Here is a 15,344-nt window from a genome sequence, read left to right on the forward strand (position 1 = left end):
TCATTATTTTTTCACCACACCCAGTGCTCCATGCAAGCTGTGCCCTCTATAATACCCGCCACCTGGTACCCCAACCTCCCACCCCCCCGCCACTTCAAACCTCTCAGATTGTTTTTCAGAGTCCATAGTCTCTCATGGTTCACCTCCCCTTCCAAAGAGAACTGCCATAAGCTCCCACCATCACCATAAACTCTTGAACTACTTTATCTTTTAGATCCATAGACTGTCTTCTTAGGAGCAGGAACCCCGTGCTACCTCCAATGTTCTACTGTCCACTCATACATTCAATCCCTCTTAGCTACTCATGGATATATCTCTTAAAACTGTCCCCACCTTTCTTCTTTATCAGTATTTTCTTCTCCCCCTAGCTGTTTCTTGAACAACTTTGCCTTGTGCCCATATCTTTCTACCCACAACTTTATTTTCCTGGTTTGTTTGTTTGTTTGTTTTTACCCATAGCTTTATTCTAAGGAGTTGTTACATGCTACATTCCTCTCATTTTTCTTTTGACCTCACCTCTGGCAGGTTTTTATCTTCACTATTTTGCTGAAATATTGTTCATCAGGTCAAGTTAATTTATTTTATTGTTGCCCACGTTCTCATATTCAATGGCCAATTATCAATTCTTATTTTATCCCACAATCCGGTGAATCACTCCCCCTTTAAAACACTTTCATTCGTCTTTACCACTCTTTTCTTTTCATTCCCATTTTACTGGGTATTTCTTTTCACTGTCTTTTGCTGCTTCCACCTCATCTCCCTGACCTATTGGAGTGGCTCATGACTGTCTCTTAACTCTTTTTTCTCAAAAACTCACTCCATGAGCCTGTGATTTCCATACAAATCGGAACATTAGGTTAAACATTTTTACATACAGTTTTGTAAGACACAGTTTCCCAAACATAACCCCCAAAGATTCTGATTCTGTTAGGCTTCAATACCATCAAAGTTTCCACATGTTTCATATGTGTGACTGCAATTGAGACCTATTTGTTTAGATGATTTCAACTAATCGTGTGACTTTTTGTATCATCCAAATACAAACAATTCTGAATGTATATCTCTAGCTGAACCTCCCTCTTGAATTCCAGATTTTTATACCTAAGTATCTATTTGACAGTTTGAGTTGGCTCTAACTTTATCTGATTTTCTCACCCCAAATTGCTTCTACCCCAGTTTACCCTGCGTCTATAAAAGGAAACACTCCTCACTTGAGTCCAAGTATCTTGGATTCATCCTTTTTTCTTTTTTAATCTAACCCACTTTATTATTTTTTTAAAGATCTTCCTATCTATTTTTTTGTTTTAATTCCAGTATAGTTACAAACAATGTTATATTAGTTTCGGGTACATAATCCAGCAATTCAGCAATCCCAACAATCTGAGTGCTCATCACTACAAGTGTACTCCTTAATCCCCATTTATCTATTTTGAATTCATTCTTGACTGCTTTCTTTCTTTTACACCCCACCTTCTTTCTCACTTGTTCCTTTAAAATATACCCAGGACCTGAACACTTCTCACCAGCTTCATCCCCACTATCTTCATTGAAGTTTCCAGCATTTCTTACCTGCATTTTTTTTTAAAGATTTTATTTATTTATTTGACAGAGAGAGATCACAAGTAGGCAGAGAGGCAGGCAGAGAGAGAGAGAGAGGAGGAACCAGGCTCCCTGCTGAGCAGAGAGCCCGATGCAGGACTCGATCCCAGGACCCTGAGATCATGACCTGAGCTGAAGGCAGCGGCTTAACCCACTGAGCCACCCAGGCGCCCTCTTACCTGCATTTTTACTAACTGATCTCCGTGCTTTCTCTCTGCACACTCTGTACCTATTCTCAAAAGAATAGCCACAGCTGTATGTTGTATCCATAATAAGAAGAATGGTTTTCTGTCCCAATCACATTTACTGAGATCTTTCTATATCCAGGCACTATGCATTTCATTCTTTTTTTCCATTAATTCTACTAATTTGTTTAATCTCACTAATGAACCAGGTGAGCTCATGCTTTAGCAGTGGTGGTACATGATGATTCAACACTGAGAAATATGATTGTCTGAGGGGATTATACTAAGTGAAATAAGTCAGGCAGAGAGAGACAATTACCATATGGTTTCATTCATTTGTGGAACATAAGGAATAGCTTGGAAGACCATAGGGGAAGGGAAAAAAACTAAATGGGAAGAAATCAGTGAGGGAAACAACTCATGAAAGACTCTGGACTCCTAGAAATAGAGGGTTCCAGAGGAGAAGGGAGTGAGGGGATGGGGTACCCGGTTTTATTCTCATTTTGCAGAGGAAGCTACTGAGAAGTTATCTCTTAAGTGGTATGTGTCATAGGCCCACAGAGTTTATCTAGCAAAAAACAATCTTGTCATATGCTGGTGTCACACCTTGTTTACACACCATGCTTATGTCCTCATGGTTCTTCCTTCCTCTTCCCTCTTCTCAACAAAGCAGAATATTCCAGTACAACTCCCACCTACCAACTCATGGGTTTTTTCCCAATATTCTCACAACCCTGAAAGATTTCCAAGTAAATCAGGGACAGCACCAACTATTCCCCTGCATAACACAGACCCTTATTACTATCCAGACTACTTTTGCAGCCTCTCCCTTATTCTAGTAAAACCACACTTACCCTGCTTCTCCTCATGTCAGTTTCCTTGGCATTGCAACTTTCTCCCATTATTCTTTTCCTCTGGAATGCACTTTCTTTGGAGTCTTCCTCACCTTCCTCTCTCCATGCCAAATCCTATCTATCTGTCCCTGTCCAGTTTTAAGGCCATTTCCTTTGTCAAGATCTTCACATCTGCCCAAGAGAATGCATGGCTTTTTTCTTTCGAATTTCCAAGTCACTGCTTTTTTACTTCTGTCTGTTTCTACTCACTTTAATCTGGTATTATTGTTAATTGTATGTTTCCTTCCTATTTGTCTGGGACGACCTCTTTGAGATTATACCCAACAAAGGCATTTGTCAAATAAATAAATAATCATAGAAAATAAATGAAAACAGTTTGGAGACAAGTTAATAGAAGAACAATCAACTTAATGTACAAGAGCTACATTTAATCAGGCTACAACCATCTGGTATTTTTCTGTGCAGCTTATCTCTGTTCCCAATTGGTCCGTCATCATAGAATGTTGATCTTTTTTTTTTTTTTAACTTGAAAAAAAAAATGTTTTTAAGCTCAAGCATGGCCATTTTTTTTTCTTTTTGATCTAAGTTAAAAAAATATTATGTGGCCATCATCATAGCAATTTGGTTTCTGAAAAAGAATAAATTGACTTAGCATATATTTTAATTGGCAACTTAATAGAATCACAGTCTGAGGTAGCCTGATGCATTATAAAAGGCTACATTATCATTTTATTATCACTATTAGCAGTCATAGCACTTCCCACCTTTTACTGCAAAGCACTTATTAAAATTAACCAATTAATCCTTAGACAGAGGTTAAATAACTTGCTCAAGGTCCCAAAGTAGTAATATTACAGTCAGAATGGGACCCCAGGAGTTGTTGATCAAGATGTCAACAAACATTCCTGCAGTATGGTGATGCTGTTCTTTGGCAGCAAAGTAAGTCTGTGGACAGTGTCATTAAAATGATAAATCCAACAACTGACAAAAGCATAATAAATTTAGGATCTATTATATGTGAGTCGGCAAGGTTCAGTGGACCTGGTGTTCTGTCAAAATTGTATCTTGCATATACAAAATCTTCTCTCCATAAATGAAGGAATGACAGAATGGTTCATTACAGTGCCTAATTAAAGGTCCATTAGTGGGAGGTAAAACATCAGTTCTTAGTTGTGCTGAGTAAAAACATTTCATGATTCTAATGGCAATATAAAATCCTGAGGTCTAAATGCAAATTAATTTTAACAGAAGCACCCAGGGAGGAGAGACAGAGATAAATAATGGCAAAGTACAATGGAATATTCTTTTAGAAAGTTGTTTAAGAACAAATATAGCTCCATTTTGTACATATCTGGAGCAAGGATTTCTAGTATAAATAAAAAATAATAATAAGCATGGCATTTCACATTTAAAGCTGAATGTTAAACATGAGGCCAATAATACCTGAGGTTATTAGTACTTAATAACTTTAGGGCAAAAGAGCCAATGAGGACCAACTCAATCTGTGTCTAAGAGCCCAGTGTTAAAATCAAATGGCAATCTGTTTGTTCTCTCATTGGTATTTTTAAAGTTCTCTAGTAATCTGCTTGGGAACCCATTATAATTTCAATTAGAACTTAGTTTATCAGAAACACACCTGTATGGTTTATTGCATTAAGTACCAACATAAAGTAATATCTCAAGATCATAAAATTAGAAGTACCTGACAGTCATCTAAATATTTCATCTATTGTAACTGGTATTAGAACCATAGTCTATCAAGAGTAATTATAAAAGTTATAAAATATAGATGTGTGTCTACAATATGTGATGACATGATGGAATTATTTTTACTTTGCAGAATAATTTTGTTTCATTAGTCAATTGATTAGTGAACAAATTTGGTATTTATCATGGACCTGTCACTATTAGGCATTGAGAAAACAGTGATGTCAGAGATTTTTCCTGCCCTCAAAGGGTTTACAATCTAATGTGTAATTCTGGAAAAGAGACAAGTTATATTAAAGGTAGTTTAATGAAATACAGTGACTAGCACAGAAACACAGAAAGAGAATTCAGCTTATAGGAAAGATTTCTTGAAGGAAGCAGCATGTAAGCTGAGACCAGAAGAAAGAAGCAGCTAACTAGATGAAGAGAAGTGGTGAGTGCAGCAGAATTTGCAAAAGGCCAGAAGGGAAAGTCTTTTGAAGTTTATCTTTTCTGTTTCTGTTTAATTTTCCTATGGGAAAGTTGGCGATAGAAATAACGAATCACTAAAAATGTATAATGTCTTGGTCACAGAGAAATAAGCTGTTAAACATAATTTTCTCTGAACATACAATGTTTTACCAAATTCTCATGCAGCCCTGTAAAGTATTATTAGTCCGATTTTGCTATTGCCAAGAATGAGATGAAGACATTCTCCCTTATCTATTCCATTGGAGAACATAGGAGCCACAGTTTATAGCCTTGTGGGTCTGTCTGCAAAAGTAGCTTCCCCTCGTGTATTTTCCTGTCATCTGATATCCTGCCCATTCTGCACATCTTTTGAGGCTCACTATGGGAACAATCAAAGCTCAGGTCATGCACTGGTTCAACCTGATGGTTACCAGTTTCTACTCCATTGAAAAGAGGCGTTAATAAGAATTGTAATTAAGGTTATGGCAGCAGTCCCATGCAAAAGAGACCAAAGGATTTTAATAATGACCAGGAAAATAGAATAAAATGTTTTCAGTTGTCCCTGTTGGTGTGAAGGCCAATTAGAACTGAGCCTAGAACTCCAAGAAAGGATGAGTTAAAAAGTGAAATTATCAGAACTAGCCATTTCCTCACTGTGCAAGGATTGAAGATTCTTAGAGCATTTATACCTAGAAACAAAATAATTTGGAACCCTGGCTACTGAGGGTCCTCCGTTTTTGTTTTTGTTTTTGTTTTTGTTTTTGTTTTCTCTTGGTGAGAAAACATGCACTGCTTTTATTCAGGCTTCTTGCCTGGATTACAACACATTCACTGTGTATCTTTTTTCCAGCCATGGAAACCTGTTCATGTTCTCTAAAATGTGCCCCTTTAAATTGTTCATATGTCCTTGTCTTTACATGTGGGTTCTTCAGCGTCTGCTAAACCTCTCTAAGCCTACCACTTTGTCTTCTTAAGCTGCCTCTGCCCTAGGACATCCAACACTTCTCCTTGGCATTTTTAAGCTGTGTTTATATCATCAGTTGTGTTCTTGACTTTCTACTGCCCTAGAATATGAAACAGGCCATGATGAGGCATACCTCATCAATCATGGAGGGGCTGAACTCAGTACTTGGACTTAGGAGAAAGTATTAGGTATCTGAATGAATGGAAACAAAGTAGAAAAGTCTTGTTTCCAGTCAGCCAGGCCATTTTTTTTTTGTCTGTGCTCTGACAAGATACCACTTAAAACAGTTCCAGGCCACCTTTACTTAGCAGCTCATGAAGACCTACATTCCATGAGAAACTCTGTGCTTGCATTTCCAGTTTGGAAGAAAAAAAAATGGTATAAAAATAGAATTAGGTTTGAATTAATGTATGTAAAGAAAAATAAATATATTTCTTTTCTCATGTGACTAGGATGGAGAATGGTAGGCTAAGGGTAAGGTAATGTATTAATTGTATTATCTTACTTTGGGTGGTTTAGAGAAAATTGTCAGAATTATAGAAATATTATTGAAGGCAATTTTGATCTAGCATAAATCTAGAATTGTTAAAAACAGATCTTTACAATAATGTTATGCTATTATTGGGAAATGTAAAAAATAGTAAGAGAGAAAACATTTAAGGGAAATGTGCTCATGTAAAAAGAATTTATTGGACACTGAGGCAGTTTTTTCCAAGCAGAGAATATATCATACATGAGTCAGCGTACATATTCTGATTATTAAAATTAATTTACTTAACTGATATATATGAACTCTTGTGGGTACTATTTATTGTTCTAGGCATCATGGATATTTCAGCGTAAAGGCTCTTAGAAGATACTTGTCCCCATAAATTTTGGTGAATAAAAAACCAGCAGCATATCTTTGTAGATTAAAAGCCAGACAAAGCTGCAACTTAGACTTATATCGACAAAAAGGTTCAAAGATCGGAAATTGACTTTATTCCATACTATTTAGGAGCATACCATTATTTTATATGCAATTGTTTCAAATCCCACCCAGCAATGTGTTTATAAAGTTAATTTTATGCAAGGCAAACTCTGGGGCACCTGGGTGGCTCAGGTGGTTAAGCTTCTGCATTCAGCTCAGGTCATGATTTCAGGGTCCTGGGATCAAGCTGAGCATCAGGTCCCCTGCATCAGGTCAGCGGGGAGCCTGTTTCTCCCTCTCCTACCCCCACTGCTTGTGTTTCCTCTCTCTCGCTGTGTCTCTGTCAAATAAATAAATAACAGAGAGGCAGGCAGAGAGAGAGAGGGAAGCAGGCTCCCTGCTGAGCAGGGAACCGGATACAGAACTCGATCCCAGGACCCTGAGATCATGACCTGAGCCGAAGTCAGTGGCTTAACCCACTGAGCCACCCAGGTGCCCTTTAAAAAATTTTCAAAGATAAGCTTTTATCTCTATGTAATGTAACTTACAATTGGAATATTATTAATTATGTGTAATAATTTCCGTAACTACTATTTGAAAAAAATCTTGAAAAATGCTTAATTTCAAAAACAAATTAAAAAAAAAAAAGAATGCTTAATTTCTTTTTCTAGCATCATAGCAGTAACTTTTTTCCATGCCAGGTTCATTTGATTTTGAGACAACTTTATCTCACAATACTCTTGAAACAGTGTTTCAATCAGTAATCATGCCAAGCGTAGATGATTTAATCTTCTACTTTTATGCCACATTAGTGATACCCATTAGTTTTCACCCTTCTTTTTCCAAAATAAGGAGGAATGAGTATCCAAAATAATATGAAAAATAACGAAAGCCTTAAGATTGAAAATAACTTGTCATACAAGTAATGGTTACTAATTGTCTAAAGAGGGATTTTATAGAAATAAACTAAAGATACCCAGGTGGAAGCCCTGGGAAGTAAGGGAAGACAGGATAGAGGGAAGAAAGGAAAGAAGGAAGAGGGAGGGAGGGAGGGAAAGAGGGCTCAGGGAAAGAGAGAGGGAGGGAGGCGGGAAGGAAAGAAAGGGGGGAGGCAGGCTTTGCATGAAGAGAAGGCACCCATGATTGTTATTCTGCTATATTTGGTGTTAAGTAAACTGAATGGATTCATAAATAATTATCTGCAAATAGAATTATGTACTTGAAAATAATATATTACACAAATCATGCACTGATAGAGACACAGGTTGAACAAAAATATTTACTTGAGGCTTACCTCAAACCAAGCAAATTGTTTCTATTTAAATATATCTGCTAACATCACTTTTAAAACAATTAATTTAGGGGTGCCTGGGTGGCTCAGTGGGTTAAAGCCTCTGCCTTCTGCTCAGGTCATGATCCCAGGGTCCTGGGATCAAGCCCCACATCGGGCTCCCTGCTTGGCGGGGAGCCTGCTTCCTCCTCTCTCTCTCTCTGCCTGCCTCTCTGACTACTTGTGATCTCTGTCTGCCAAATAAATAAATAAAAATCTTAAAAACAAGCAAACAAACAATTTAAATGTAAATTTAAAAGTAATTTTAAAACACATTCTTGATATCAGATTTGGAATGTCAACTGATATGTCTTGAAAAAATGTCATGAGTCCGGAATCTTAAATCTTTTAAATAGAAGAAAACAAAATCAGATTCTTATCATACAGTTAAAGTGATAATCTTCATATTTGTCATTATTAAAGATTTTGTCACTATAAACTGGTATTATTACTACTCTCTTTCATGCAATAATTAGACATCTTTTGATAGTAAATATTATGCTAGGAAAAATGTATTCATCCTAATTATTGATAAAAATGACAAGAGAATCGGGATGCCATCATTTATTCTCAAGACTAAAAAAAAAATCCCTAAATCTTAAACTCATAGTTTTGAGTCCCAGGGTGCAAAAGGCCAAAGACAGATGGGAAAAGTTATAATTTACCCTATGATTATGTAACCCATCAGGTGAAGAACAGATCTTTGCTTAAATCAAAACAATGCATTAATAATAGGCTTTATTGGGGTGCCTGTTAAAGCCTCTACCTTCGGCTCAGGTCATGAGCCCCACATCGGGCTCTCTGCTCAGCGGGGAGCTTGCTTCCTCCTCTCTCTCTGCCTGTCTCTCTGCCCACTTGTGATCTCTGTCTGTCAAATAAATAAATAAAATATTTTAAAAAATAATAATAGTATTTATTTGTTCAGTTTTATTCTCATGAATGCAAAAATATAACTTTAATTTCAATAAATGCATATACTTTAAAATCCATTGTTTTCTAATAGGCAACATAACATAAAAAGAGCAAAATTAAATAGAAAGGAGATAGCCAATAATTTTTCAATATATAGTGTTTAATTATATGAAAATTAACTAATAGGAAGGAAAAAAAAAAAAAACATGGATTGAGGGTTGTCACCAGAGAATCAGATACATCTTAAATATAAGACAGAGAAACAGAAATAGAAATACAAAATATTTGGTTCAAAATAGTACTTGAAGATGAATCCAAAGGTCAGATATCTGCATTTGAATTTTTAGACTTGCATTACCTCTTGAAGATCCATTGGTAACAATATGATTTAATTTTCAATTTGCTGAAATAATTTGCACTTTATTTATTACTTTTCAGAAATGAGAAAACCTATATTATAATAACCGAGGGCAAGCTTTTCTTGAAAATCAATTGGTAGAAATTGATATAAAAATAAATAAACCAATAAATGTAAATCAACCTAGTGGAGGAAACGAACAGATTGGCATATGACCAGTAATGAATGACACCTATTTAACTCTGTCAGTTATTGTCTGAGTCCAAGAACTCATGTCCCTTCCATGGTACCTTCCATGGTACAAACAGCTAGAATAAGCTAGAATTTTTCAACTTCATATTTCTTCTTACATTAAGAGGAAATACAGGCTTCTAATCCTTTTAAGAATCTCTTGCCCCCCCTCCAAAATATGTAAAATGTAATATAGTTTCAGTGGTTTTCTGGATCTTCACTGAACATACTCTTTAAGTTCACCCTTCTGGAATCCGTCAAGCTGGAATCCAGATGTGAGGAAGAAATATGGAGTTTTAGAGGTGGTGATATGGAATTAAAACATTTTTTAGATCATTTAAAACTATGTAAAGTAGAAAATTGTCAACTAATAAATAGTATTCTACAACTTTGGCTTTCAAATTATTTTCATTGTCATAGGTGACACATGATTTATAAAATAAATAATGATAATACTTAAAACTTTATCTGCTTCTCAGAGTTTCAGGTGATAGTTTTTAAGAAAAGTTCTCTACAAATTTTTAAATCAAATGTTTTTTTCAAAATTGTTTCATTCTATTAGATATTTTGAGTGCCTATAATTTATAATATGTAATTAAAATATGTTATAATATATATTTAAATGTTATATATATTTAGATAAAATATAATTTAGAAAATAAAAATAATTTATTCCAATTTGTTCAGATAAGCAAGCCACTATATAAAAAGAGATTTATTATTTTTGTGGCATTTATTAATATGGTCTGAGCTTCTTTTTAAAAATAATTTCTGAAATGATCCATAAATTTAGAATGGAATTATATATTGAGCCACAGGAAAGTAAGTAGATCAAACCACTGAAGAAAATCATTTCTTTCATAGGTATATTTCCACACATAGATTAGACTATGACTACACAGTAGAAACCTGTAAGAAGCAGAAAAGTTTAGTCGAATTCTGTAGAATGCCCCATTTCTAAGAATTTGGCAGGTCACATCCTTCATTCACATGGCACCTGGAGTATCTAGTAGTTTTTTTTTTTTTTTTGATACAGTGGCTAAGTATATGTTTAATGCGAAGACCAAATTTCCAAGGGCCTGTTTACTGGGCCTTGATGATGTCTGTCTCTGCTGGCCATTGGATTCTCCTCTTTCATCTCCCATCTTCCCCTCCCTGTCTGAACACACACAGACACATCCTGGCAAACTCCAGTTAGTTTTAGGAGTGGTTGGCTGATTCCATATTTACATATATTTGTAACTGCCTTTGAGGTTTTAAAACTAAAACATCAGCTCTTGTTCTCTGTCTTCTGAAGTGCCCTGCTTTCCAATGGCCATTCATTAATTCAACAAATAATAACAGAATATCTAATGCATGCCAGCCACTGAAGCTTGGGATTTACTCATGAATAAACTGAAAACAACTTTCATGGTACACCTTACTATTTATAAATAATACACAAACATGTTAGATGTCAGGTGGTAAGAAACGAGTTGATGGAAAAAATTAAGAACCAACCTACTGTCTGAATGGAAAGAAGAGTCAGTTTGTTTCAGAAAGAAAATGCATTAGTTACTATATCAAAAGTTTCTTGCTACAGTATTGTTTAGTATATTGTGTGCATAAAGAAGTAATGACTTTATCTCACTGCCTTAAGGATGTTTTCAAAGAACAATAATCTTTCTAAACAAAAAGGATCTTGGATTAAATTACTTTAGTGACTAATTACAGCAATCCAATGCAGACTTCCAATCATGTTAAAAGTTAAAGGCTACTAACAATAAAATTAAAGTGATTCTCTATCATCTTGGAATTATTATAAGTCTTAGCAAAGTGGAAAGCTGGTTATTATATATCAATAATCTGTTTAATTCTTACAGATCTGACCTAAAGGAAACCTGCACACTTGACCAGTGAAAATTTTTTATAGTGTACTACATATTACTTCTGTCAGGTGACCTTTTCAAGGTGACTTTCTCAGTGTTTTAGTGAAGTCTGATTAAATAGTAATCACGTCAATATAAACCATTACTTTTCTTCTTGCTACCACACTAGTGTAGAAACATCTATCTATATATATATATCTATACTGATCAATATATTGATATAGATATATAGATACATATATATTATGCATTCAATAAACAACATATTCAATAAACAGCATATTAAAGGAAAACTAGAAAAGAGGACACATTTAAGTATATCAGAAATCCTTATTTTGACATTTACATTTGAAGTGAGTAGCTTAGAAGAGGGAAGGAAATAAGGATGGAAGAATGAAAGGAAGAAGAAAGAGAATTATGCACAAAGGAACTGTACGTTTTTCTAGGATGGCCTCATCTTCTCCCATTGTGATGATGTGGGACATCTCTGCTCTCTAGTTAGGCTACAACGTGAGGATAATAACTTTGTTAATGATACTTCATTTGAGAGGATCTTTCCATGATTACCTTCTATCCAGCATTCTTCACCTCCCATCTCTCCATGAGACTTGTTCCAGTTTACTAAAAATGAGTTACTACTTTGTGATTTCAGTCATCTTTAAAAATATATATATTCCTGGGGGTCCTGAGTGGCTCAGATAAGGGTCTGTCTTCCATTCAAGTCATGATTCCAGGATTTTGGGATCGAGCCCCTCATAGGGCTCCTGGCTCAGCAAGAAGCCTGCTTTTCCCTCTCTTCACTGCTACCCTCCACCCCTGCTCATGCTCTCTCTCTCTCTCTACTAAATAAATAAAATATTTAAAAATAAACAAACAGATAAATAAAATCTTTCCATGTTCTGATTAGCTAACAATTTTTGTTGATCTTGTCGTTTTAATTTTTTTTTCAACTTTATTAACCTTGAGCATTCTATCAAATTATGGGCATTCTGAGGGCATGAGCACTATTAACTCAATAGATATTATTAACACTGTAGATGTTGGCAAATTTTAGTAGGTTGAAATTGATTGAAACTTGCTATATACTCCATGCCCTGACAGAGAAATTAGGGAATAAATATGGCAGATAACTTGTTTATGGTCAGAAAAGTACTACCTGGTATGAGCCCAATTTATTCTTGTTTTTTAAGCCATCTTTGCTTATCCCCTTATTTGGTTTTCAGTTAGCCTCATCTTATAAAATCTTACTTAGCTGTCATCTGCAAGTCAGCTCGCTTTCAAGTCTCAAGTGACTCTCTACCACTTTATAAATAGTTACTTGCTAAAACCTTTTATAGCTGTATTCCTTTAAAAATAGAAGAACACTCAACCCAGAAATAATTACTTGCTAAAACCTTTTATGCCTGGATTGCTTTAAAAATAGAGGAACACTCAACCTAGAACATGATTTATAAACAAACAAGATGGAATTGGGAGGGAGACAAACCATAAGTGACTCTTAATCTCACAAAACAAACTGAGGGTTGCTGAGGGGAGGGGGGTTGGGAGAAGGAGGGTGGGGTTATGGACATTGGGAATGGTATGTGCTATCGTGAGTGCTGTGAAGTGTGCAAACCTGGCGATTCATAGACCTGTACCCCGGGGGATAGAAATATATTATATGTTTATAAAAAAATTAAAAATTAAATATTAAAAAAAATTTTAAAAATGCAAATCTGGAAAAAATAAAGTTATATAGGCTATTGATATTTGAAAAAATATTGCCATGATAATTTTATGAGTTAATTTTTGATTATTACTAAAATGTTTTTTTTTTAAGATTTTATTTATTCATTTGACAGAGAGAGAGATAACAAGCAGGCAGAGAGGCAGGCAGAGAGAGAGGGGGAACCAGGCTCCCCGCTGAGCAGAGAGCCTGATGCGGGGCTCAATCCCAGGACCCTGAGATCATGACCTGAGCTGAAGGCAGTGGCTTAATCCACTGAGCCACCCAGGCACCCCAAAAAATGATTGATGCTATCATTGTTAATATGCATTTTGAAACAGCAGTCTGTCAGAGATTTAATGCTGGTACTTTCAAAATTTCACCCCACATGTCATACTTAAATCAACGTTTTGATAACTTGGCTTTCTCAACTTTACATTTTCCTTTTACCTGGATACTCAGAGATAGCACTGTTGGCTCAGAATGGATTTCATTCTTCTAAATGTTTCATTGTTCTCTAAGGAAATACTTGGGATATATTTCTATTTTTAGTAATAAATTAGAAAATGCTAATTTTCCTAGACACGCTTTCCTGATGAAAATTTATCAGTTCTAATCAGAGTTTTGCACACATTTTTTCCCTAGTGAATATTTAATTGGCATACCTGGATTCAATGTTTGCCTACTTTATTAAACTCAGCTCTGAAATTGGAAGATCTGTTTAGGACTATGCAATAAGTTTAATTATTAAAATATTTTGGGTTGTGCAAAACATTTAAGGACTGTAAAAAAGAATAATTTTAATATTTCTTAAATCTGTTTTCCCATTGCCTTATATAAGCTTTCAAAGACAACAATCATAAAATTCTAAGCATTTTATACAAGTTGCTTTCTCTCTTCTGCCTCCTAAACCATGCAAGATGAAAAACTAACTTGAGAGAAGGAAAGGCCACAATCATTCTAAGAATCTTAGAGCTTTTCCAGAATCCTTCTAAATGTTTTCTTCCTAAATTAGATGCAGTAAATGGTAACACTCCAGACATGCCTCACTTTTGTGATTTCTTGGCTATTGTTTCAGTTTCTTATTTATGTGGAGGGACCCAGAGTTGATCCTGCTTGATAATGAAGAGATCATCATGAATAGCTAGAAGTTTCCTTCGAATACAAGAACCCAGGGCTGTAAACAAATTATCAGTGGCTGGAGAGGCAAATATCCAACTTGGGTTGGGATGGGAGGCTGAGAATGACCTGTGAAATGTGAACCTGTAAGTGAGGTATCCCCACCTCATGTGGGAGTCCAGCTTGATTCCCGAGTTCTGATATTGAAGATTCTGGGGGCACCAAGTAAACTTTTCTGGGCCTGTAGCTCTTGAGCTACAGGACCCTTTAACATTCTGGCTGATGAGGAGACCTTCAGATATCCATGTAGTTAGATGGCGGCATGTTCAGTTCGAGATACACAGAAAGGAAAGGGAACGCCAAAGATATTTAAAATTACTTTCTAGAGGTTTGTTTCATTTTGTTTTGTTTGGTTTTTGTTTTTGTTTTTTAACAAATGTATGACTTGTTAAATAAGAAAAGAGTTTATTCTTTCGTGTTCTGCTTACTTGAGTTTGAATTTCTGTTCTCCCACTTACTGCTGTGAGATCTTTGGAGGGTGCTTAACCTCCTTTGGTGCCTCAGTTTACTCAACCGTAAGATGTGAAAATGCCATATAATGCATGAGGCCATAAGAACAAATGAGTCCAACACGAAGAAGACAGGTAAAATCTAGTATTTATCATCATCATCATCATGTCCATCGTTTTATTTAAAACAGACTCTAGTTGGCCTGATGATATCAAGGGCATTGTTGAGGATAGGTAGGGAAGGAAGGACTGGTGAAGTAATCTTAGGCATGCTTAGGAATATTGCCTCTGTTCAAAGATGATTGGTGGGTGTATTGGAAAAATTAGTCAAGTAACTCAGGTAAGATCACACTCTTAGCCAGAGTAAGTACTGAATTTAACCTCCAAATCCTTCATAGCCAATGATTTTATTTCTTTTTTTTATTATGTCACCTTAGCATCAAAAGTTTATAAAATACCACCATTGGCTGTCTTCCACATTTTATATCTACATGGAAGCTGCCATAAACCTCCCTGTAGGGACAATATTAGCAAAATTCATAGAACCTACTACTCCTGGGACACAATTAAATATCAGAGAAGATGGAGCAGGAATCACACTGAGAATGGAGCTCGGGTATAGGTGCCTGCGGATATGCACTAT

The 15,344-nt window shown here is 35.6% G+C and overlaps 1 protein-coding gene across 1 annotated transcript in view; it reads left to right on the forward strand.

Annotated features, from left to right (window-relative positions):
- LRP1B (LDL receptor related protein 1B) overlaps window positions 1–15,344 on the forward strand; it is a 1,985,448-nt gene that overhangs the window by 1,923,977 nt on the left and 46,127 nt on the right. The gene's annotated exons all lie outside the window — the stretch shown is intronic.

This window comes from Neovison vison, chromosome 3 (genome assembly GCF_020171115.1).
Source record: "Neovison vison isolate M4711 chromosome 3, ASM_NN_V1, whole genome shotgun sequence".
In the NCBI taxonomy this organism is placed as follows: domain Eukaryota; kingdom Metazoa; phylum Chordata; class Mammalia; order Carnivora; family Mustelidae; genus Neogale; species Neogale vison.